Below are 8,720 nucleotides of genomic sequence, written 5' to 3'. Positions count from 1 at the left end.
TCAGTGAATATTAGATGAATGAAAAAGTGAGCAAGTGAAGGAAGAAAGGGAGGAAGGAACAAGGAAGGAGGGAGGAAAGGAGGAAAGAGGAAAGTTATGGTGCATCATTGAGTCAGTGATTTAATATGTTTGCCAGATCGATACTTCTGGTTCTTTTACATGTAGATTTGGAATCAAGGGCTTTCTGGTTACATGTTTAGTTTATAAGATTCATCAGAAATATACTCACAGACATAGAAAACAAAGTTACAGTTACCAAAGGGAAAAGAGGGAGAGGGATAAATTAGGAAGTTGGGATTTACATATATACACTACTATATATAAAATAAACAACAAGAACCTACTGTATAGCACAGTGAACTATATTCAATACCTTGTAATAACCTGTAATGGAAAAGAATCTGAAATATATACACACACACATAATTGAATCACTTTGCTGTATACCTGAAACATTGTAAATCAACTGTACTTCAATTTTTTAAATTTTTATTTTATATTGGAATATAGACATATTGGTTTCAGGTGTACAGCAGAGTAATTGTTATACATATACATATATCCACTCTTTTTCAGGTTCTTTACCCATATAGATTATTACAGAGTATTAGGTAGAGTTCCCTGAGCTATAATCCTTGTTGATTATCTGTTTTATATACAGTAGTGTGTATATGTTAATCCCAACCTCCGAATTTATCCCTCACCTCCACCTTTCCCCTTTGGTAACCATAAGTTTGTTTTCTATGTCTGTGACTCTATTTCTCCTTTGTAAATAAGTTCATTTGTATCATTTTTTTAGATTCCACATATAAGTGATATCATATGATATTTGTCTGACTTATATACTTCAATTAAAAAAAAAAGATTCATTAATAAGTGTGCTCGCTTCAGCAACACATATACTAAAATTGGAACAATACAGAGAAGATTAGCCTGGCCCCTGTGCAAGGATGACACGCAAATTCATGAAGCATTCCTAATTTTTATGATCTTATTTGCAAAGCAGAAATAGAGTCACAGACGTAGAGAACAAACGTATGGATACCAAGGCGGGGCGGGGGGCGTGTGATGAATTGGGAGATTGGGATTGAGAACCTACTTTAAATGAGAACCTACTGTGTAGCACAGGGAACTCTACTCTGTGCTCTGTGGTGATCTAAATGGGAAGGAAATCCAAAAAAGAGGGGATATATATATACGTTTGGCTGATTCACTTTGCTGCACAGCAGAAACTGATACAGGAGTCCCACTCCCCTGCAAATAAAAAACCCTTTTTACATAAAAAATTAAATTAAATTAAATTAAAAATTCTTCAATAAGGAGAGAATCATTCATTTACTCAGCACATATTCATTCAGGAGTGTCACTGTGCTATGATTTGGGGACATAGTGATGAACAAACTAGACAGGATCCCTGCCCTCGTGGAGCTTAACATTCTATTGGCATAGGTGGCCAATAAACAAACAAGTCAGTATATAATAAGGTGCCAAGTGATTGGCTTCCAGGCTCGCTCCAGAACTATCAACACTTGCCATTGCTTCTCCCTCATCAATTATTTGCCAAAGAAGCAACCCCAGCCCTCTTCTCTTCCACTTCCCTCCTGCAGAAGAGACCTGCACAGTCATCACAGGGTAAAGTTGGGACCATAAAACAGTGAGAATTGGGATAGATTCCCAGACACTGCAAATAGCTGTCTTGCTTCAGCACCGCTGGGAGGAAGGAGGCGCTTCTTTCCAGCGATTTGAACTCTCCCGAGCTGGCAGCCTGCGGGGAAGTGTAAAGTGTTGGTGACAGCTTCAGTAACTAGAGCCAGGGGGCTGTCCTTGGCAGCCTGAAGCTCGTGCCATCTCGGGGCCATATCAGTAACACCAACACAAACATGGCCGGTACCCGTGGCAGTGACAGTTCCGGGAACATCTGCTTTTCCTCTCCCCGAGCCCCACGGCCTAGAGCCCATGCCTAGAGCCTGGGCTCCTGAGGGGATAAACAGAAAAGGGGCTTAGTAGCCAACACGGAGAGGAACGATCAAGGCTGTTTGCTGCTGCACTAGCCAGAACAGCTGCTGCTTGCCCAGACACAGCCAGACAGGGGCCAGAACCCTGCTCACTGTCTCTCCTCCACCGCACTGACCCTCAGACCTCTTACTGGAGAGAGAGGAAAGCAAGATGACTCCAAGTGTCCCCGCATTGGGTCTTTCTAGACGCACTCTTGCTCCAGACTTGTGATATACTACGTTGTTCTCTGGGAAAGGTTGGGAGAGAGACAGAAGTAAAATGAAGGAGAGAGTTTGTGTTGGGGAAAGCACACCAAGGTGGACACGTAGAGACATACCAGAGATGTCGGGAAGAGCATTCTTACATACCGCACAAGCCCAGGAAGATAGAAACCCACCTCTTCTTTTGTGGGTCCTATCTCTGACTAGAGCCAATGCTCGTGAAAAGTAAAAGCATGCAACCCTGCCCCCAAAACATGTACAAAGCAAGTCGCTGCTCTACAGAAATCAAAGTACAGAGGGTAGCCTTTAAGAGCATAGATCCTTAGTTCCAATCCCAGCTCCACCTCTTCCCAGCTGTGCAACTTTAGGTGAGTTACTCAATTCCTCTCAGCTTCAAGTTCTCCATCCATGAAATGGAAATGATGGTAGTCCCTGTACCTTAGGATTCATATGGGAATTAAATGTAGGATTTATGAGGATTGTGCAGCAGCCACAGAGGCCAGGAACGTGGGAAACAGTCTATAACTGGCAGCTGTGAGTCACGAAAAACTGCATTACCCATGTGTATCAACAGATCTGATTTTTTTAGACCTATAAAAAACCTATTAAATTGGTTTTATTTTTTTCTATTTGATGTAAAACGCTGTGACACTGAGTTTAGGGAAATACAGTGAATTGCATTCGTTTGATTATTCATGTAGTTTATTTATGTAGTTGGATGATAAGTTTTTGACCAAAGAGAGGGTAAGAAACAGCATAGCAAATCGTGGTAAGTTGCCTCAGTTTTTGGGTAAACTTAGGGAGGCTCAGCCATGAAAGTAAATACGTTCTCTCATCAAACATTTATTAAGCAGTCTTCCACATGCCAGGCAAAGATGAATAAGAAGTAACGCCAACGTTGAAGATTTTGAAATCTAGTAAGAGAGAAAAGGGAAGAACACACATATACAGGTGATACAAGTGCCCCCAAAGAGATACAAAAGTCGCATGAGGACCTCAAAGGAAAGTTAAGTCATGTTTAGGTATTGAGACACAAAAGTTTTCATGAAAGAGGTGAATTTCAAAGTGGGCTATGACAGAACTAAAAGATTAAACAGAAGGAGGAAAGAGCATTGCAAGAGGCAGAAACAATAGGAGCAAAGCTTTTGTCCATTTTTTCAGTTTGAGTAAGATGCAGGGCAAATGGTGGGAAGATGAAGGGAGAAGGCTGAGCTGAGAGATTAGGGAAGAAATGGAGAGATTTGAACACAGGCTTAGACTTTATTTGGTAAGGCAGTGATAGATGGTACTTTAGGAAGATCAACTCTTATCAGTACAAAGCAAGGAGAAACCCAGGGCAAGGAGATTCAGTTAAGAAGCTTTTGCAGTTTTACAGCTAAGATGTGGTGAAGAGTAATGAAGAAGTGAAGTCCAGTTGGAGTGGTGGACAATGGGAGAGACAGAAGTCGAAATCGTTGGACAATGGTATCTTCAGACCTGGATATCACTTATGTAACAGACACTGGTGGCTCTGCGGTTATGAGCCTGGGTCAGTGGGAGAATAGTGGTACCTTTAATAGGATGGGGAAGTCAGGCCCATCAGAGGAGGGAGACTGTGAGCTCTGAGCCTGGTTCAGTTATTGATATTACTATCCACTCACCTACCCAAGCCTGATGCCATCACAGACATCTCCCACTTTCTACCATTCCTTAAGTTATTGTACCAGTTAGCTACAGCTGCCTAACAAATTACCCCCAAGTTTAAGCAGCATAAAATAACCACCATTTATCATATCACACAATTTCTGATGGTCAGGCATCCAGTCAAGACTTAGCACAGTAGTTCTGACTCAGGGTCTTTCATGAGGCAGCAGTCAAGCTGTTGCCAGGGGTGCAGGCGTCTCAAGGCTCAACTAGAACTGGAGAACCCACTTCCCAGCTCCCTCATGTTGTTGGCAGGCCTCAGTTTCTTGCTGGCTATTGGCTGGAGGCTTTAGTCTCCTGCCACGTGGGCGTCTCCTTAGGGCAGCTCCCAACATGGCAGCTGGTTTTCCCCACAGCAAGTGATCCAAGAGATAGAGCTCGAGATGGAAAGCACAGTCTCTTGTAACCTAATCTTGGGAGTGATCTATCATCACTTCTACCATGTGCTGTTGGTCATCCTGACCACCCCTCGCACGATGTGAGAGGAAAACTACGCAAGAGCATGAATATCAGGAGGCAGGCATCATCAGGGGCCATCTCCAAGGCTGCTTCCACAGCCAGGAAGCCCTGCCAGTCAGCCTTCATATTTGTTAAAGCCGGCCCCTGTTCTCCATCTCACTTCCGCTGCTCCAGTGCAGTGTCTTTATGTCCTGTTTAGTCGGATGCAATTGCAGTCTAACAGGTCATGCTATTTTGGGCTCTTCTGCCCACAGCCTCGTCCTTCTTACCCCTGCAAGAGTGATCCCTCAAAACTGGACATCTGCCTATCCCTGCACCAACACACACCCCTCCTGCACCCTCTGCTTGGAACCCATTGCCCACATGATGTAGGTCAACCTCCTTAGCGTGGGTATGAGTCCCTCTGTGTCTCAGTCCCTCCTAATGCTCCAGCCTCCTCCCCTGACACCCTCCGCCTTGAACTTCACACTCTAGTAAGTTGGGACTCTGTGTCTCCAGCTCTATCTGTGCTATTTCACCCAACCATGCCTTAGCCATACTCTTCCTTCTGCCTGCCATATGGTTCCTTATCTCTCCTCAACGTTACAGGATAGCATTGTGATTCAGAGCATGGGTTCAGGAGCCCCACCACCTGATTCAACCCCCAGCTCCACCACTCGCTCACTGTATGACTCAGTCAATTATTTAAACTATATGCTGGGTATTGGTCAAATTATTTATATGCATATATTAACTTATATATCCCTACCATGACCTAAAGGTAGATGATTATTATCATCATCTTTGTACACATGAGGAAGCTAAGGTGCATAGGAGCTATAAAAGTTGTTGCAATTATAACTCTTCCTTGTTCAGGACTAAGTTCAGATACCATCTCCTCCACTAAATTTCATCCTTTTCAAGACAGATGCCCTCCTCCATGCTGCCCATGGCTTCCTGGGTGTAACTCTAACCTAGTAGCTACCATATTGTTTTGAAATGACCTATTTTTTATCTGCTTTTTTAAAAATCAGCTCTTTGAGGGCAGGGACCCCAAAGTCATCTGAGCCAGTTCACCACCCAGTAGACTCTCAGTCAATACGTGCTGGTTGAGCTTCGCTAAGTTGGCGGTGCCTGTTGAATATCCAGGTGAAGCTCTAGGCAGTTGCCAAATGAAGAGGGAAAAGAGAGAAGCTAAGGATAGGACCTTAAACAGAAAGAGAAAGAAGAGGTAGTGAAAGTATTGTTAAGATGAAATTTAACATTTTCCTTAATAAAACTAAAACAATGGCTCTAAACCACTAATCCTGAAAAACTTAACTGAAGTAGCATCGAATGGTCCCATCTAGTAGATGGAATCAAATTGAGAGTCACGTAGAAGTGTGATTCTTCTCATGCTATTCTCTCCGGGGAAGAATGATCATGTATATCTACAGACTCAGGCACAGCCATTAGAGTAATCAGTCTACAGCACTCCTTCCCTGAAGACTCCTATTTCTATCTTCCTCAAGAGCCTGAGTCTGTCTCATTGTTACAGGAAGCAGGCTGGCCTGTGTGACCAGGAAAATGGTCACATTTAATCACAAAATAAATAATGGAGGAATTCTATGAAAATAATGAGCTTCTGTTATTTTTCTTTTGTAGAGTTGCCTTTAAGAGAAAAATATCAAAACAGAGAGTCTTCAGACTATTGTGAGCTTTACAAGAATTTGTTTGGGTTCTTTGCAAATGGTGGCTCATGACCCAACAGGCCCATTCAGACCATAATCAGAAATAATATGGCAGTTACCATCATTTATCTTTAGTGATCTAATCTCTGATCGGGCTTGCATCTCATACACACCTTGTATTTTGTTGTGTGTTCAATCTGTGTGAAAAAAAAAAAAATCAGTCCTTCAAATTAGTCTTGCCAGGTGTTTCTAAAAAAAATAGTTTCCATATGATAGCAGCTCATGTCAATATCCTGCTAAAGATGTGAAACATTTTTCAAAAGTTTATACAGCCCTGACTTTGTCTAGGGACTCCTCCAGTTTTCCTGTCTCCAGTGATATCATTTTAAACATGTGCTTTCTCCCAATGGTTTGTGTGTTCTATGTAATTCTACTTGCAATGCTTCTTGGCGTGTAACTGTGGAAATATTAAGTCATTCCACATGTGTACGCATTTGCCTCTCCAGGTATATTTTGGAATTTTCTTAAGAACTGTGATTGCGTCTCCTTGTCCTTTTCCTCCTCTTCTTTTCCTTTTTCTTTTCCCTAGGAACACCTCAAAGGTGTTCACTGAGCAAGTTCTCCATCATTCTTGGCTGATTAATTTCCTAATAAAAAAATAAAAGCTACAGTGTATCGACTAGTATGGGCCATGCATAGAATGAAGTGCTCCACATGTGTTCTCTCTTTGATCCTTACAACAGCCCTGTGAGTATTGTTCCTACTTTCCAATTGTGGAAACTGAGGCTTAGCAAGAGAAGGTGACTTTCCCAAAAGTCACAGCTAATGAGTGAGTGCCAAAGCTGCGAGTCAGACCCAGGCTGTCTCTAGAACGTATGACTACCTCTAATCACACTCATTTTCCATCCTTTTAACCAGCAACTTTTCAGGAGTTACTGCTTTGCAGATTTAGAAAGGAAAGTGTATTCTTTCCTTGGTGAATGGTGAATTCAGTGGTGAATTCCATGGTGACTCTGATGTGTCTGACAAGAGACACTGAGCAGTATTCTTGTTATAAAGTTGACTGAATTCCTTCTCTGGTCTTCATTTCTAGAAGGCCCTGGTTTCCGTCGCATTTGGAACAGTGCACATGCATCACTGTCACACCCAGGCTGGTTGGTCTCTGCAGCCATTCGTTAACTAGCCCACCATCCTCTACCTACTTGCTGCTCAAAATTTGGTACTTGGACCAGGAGAATCGGCATGAGCTCAGATGTTAGAAATGCAGAGTCACAGGTTCCCTGAGACTTGCTGAATCAGAATCTACATTTTAACTGTATCCCTGTGTGATTCGTGTACACATTAAAGTTTGAGAAGCACCGCCCTGCTTGTCACTGTCACATAAAGTGGAACTTCTCTCTCCTGCAGCTATTAGTAAAGAAGTCAAAATGGATCAGACCCGGATTCAAGTGAATCAGAGTGAAGTCACCATGTGGCCCATCATCCTACCACCCACCAGGTGTTCAGTCTTCTTTCTCAACATCACTCTTCCAAGTTAGCTGAAAATTCTGTAGCTGGAGAGTCATGCGTTAGAATGAAAATATAAAACCTTGTCTACGGAGAGTTTTCAAATTCATTGTGGTTTCTAGAGCCTGTCCCTAACGCCCATCGCTACCATAGCCAAAGTTCAGCTGCTAAATTGATGTGACGTTTTAATCTAGCCTAAAGTCAAAACAGAACAACTTTGTTAAAGGGGAGGTGAGTTGAGGATTACAGACCCTTTTAAGATCTGCGTTAAGAAATGTTTATCCCACCCGTCTCCAGCGTGTGCCAAATTGTGTAGCTGCTGTGGGCAGGAGACTGACCTCATTATTTCTCTCTCTAACCTGTTTGGAGCTGTACAGCCTAAACATTTGTACTCGCACTGTTTGAATGCAATGTTATTTTGTAAAATAGGACTAGTGATTATTCTGCACGGACTTAACATGTTTTGCATCACCGTGTAGACTCTGCTGCTTTTCAAAGAATACATTTAAACTGATTGTATTTCTCCCTGCTTATATTCAAGTATTTATCAAGCAGTGTGGCAGGTACAGAACAAGTCACACATGAAAAATTGCTCTCAATGAGTTTATATTCTGGCAAGAGGACAAGACGGTACACAGCAAAAACTAGGGAAGAGGATAAATTCATTTGTATGATTTATCCGAAAGGTAGTGGGTTCAGGGAGACGAGGGTATGGCCGTGGTCAGAGAAGGTCTCATAGCAAGCAAAGCAGAGACTTGAAGACAGGAGAGGCAAAGAGTGAAAAAGAGGTTGTTCCAGAAGGAAAATGATCTGAGCAAAGGAGTAAGGACTAATGAGCCTGGAACCTTGTTCATGACATCCTTGCCAATAGCTAACATATATTGACTAATACATCCAGGGCTGCTATGTGTTTCTTCTGCTAAAACACTAAATTAAAAGATGCATTTAGTTAACCCATTCTCTAGAGCTTTACATAATAATTTATAATTATATAAATATATATCATTGTATATTACATAGTATGCCTTATAATAATTATGTAATTATTATAACTTTATTGATATTACAATTTATAATTAATGATTATACTACATAATTAATATATTAGTAATGTGATTAATAATATTAATCATGTATTTGTTAATATTAATACATAATTATGAGATATAGTTATGTGTATAATAATTTATAACTAGCATTTTTGAGG

The 8,720-nt window shown here is 41.6% G+C and overlaps 1 non-coding gene across 1 annotated transcript; it reads left to right on the top strand.

The window, feature by feature from the left end:
• Positions 1-878: 878 nt before the first annotated feature.
• On the top strand, positions 879-985 carry LOC118904630. The gene has a single exon (XR_005022078.1). It is a non-coding gene; the product is annotated as a U6 spliceosomal RNA (small nuclear RNA).
• Positions 986-8,720: the final 7,735 nt, after the last annotated feature.

Source organism: Balaenoptera musculus, chromosome 11 (genome assembly GCF_009873245.2).
Source record: "Balaenoptera musculus isolate JJ_BM4_2016_0621 chromosome 11, mBalMus1.pri.v3, whole genome shotgun sequence".
Lineage (NCBI taxonomy): Eukaryota > Metazoa > Chordata > Mammalia > Artiodactyla > Balaenopteridae > Balaenoptera > Balaenoptera musculus.
This window is presented reverse-complemented; position numbering and strand designations above follow the sequence as displayed.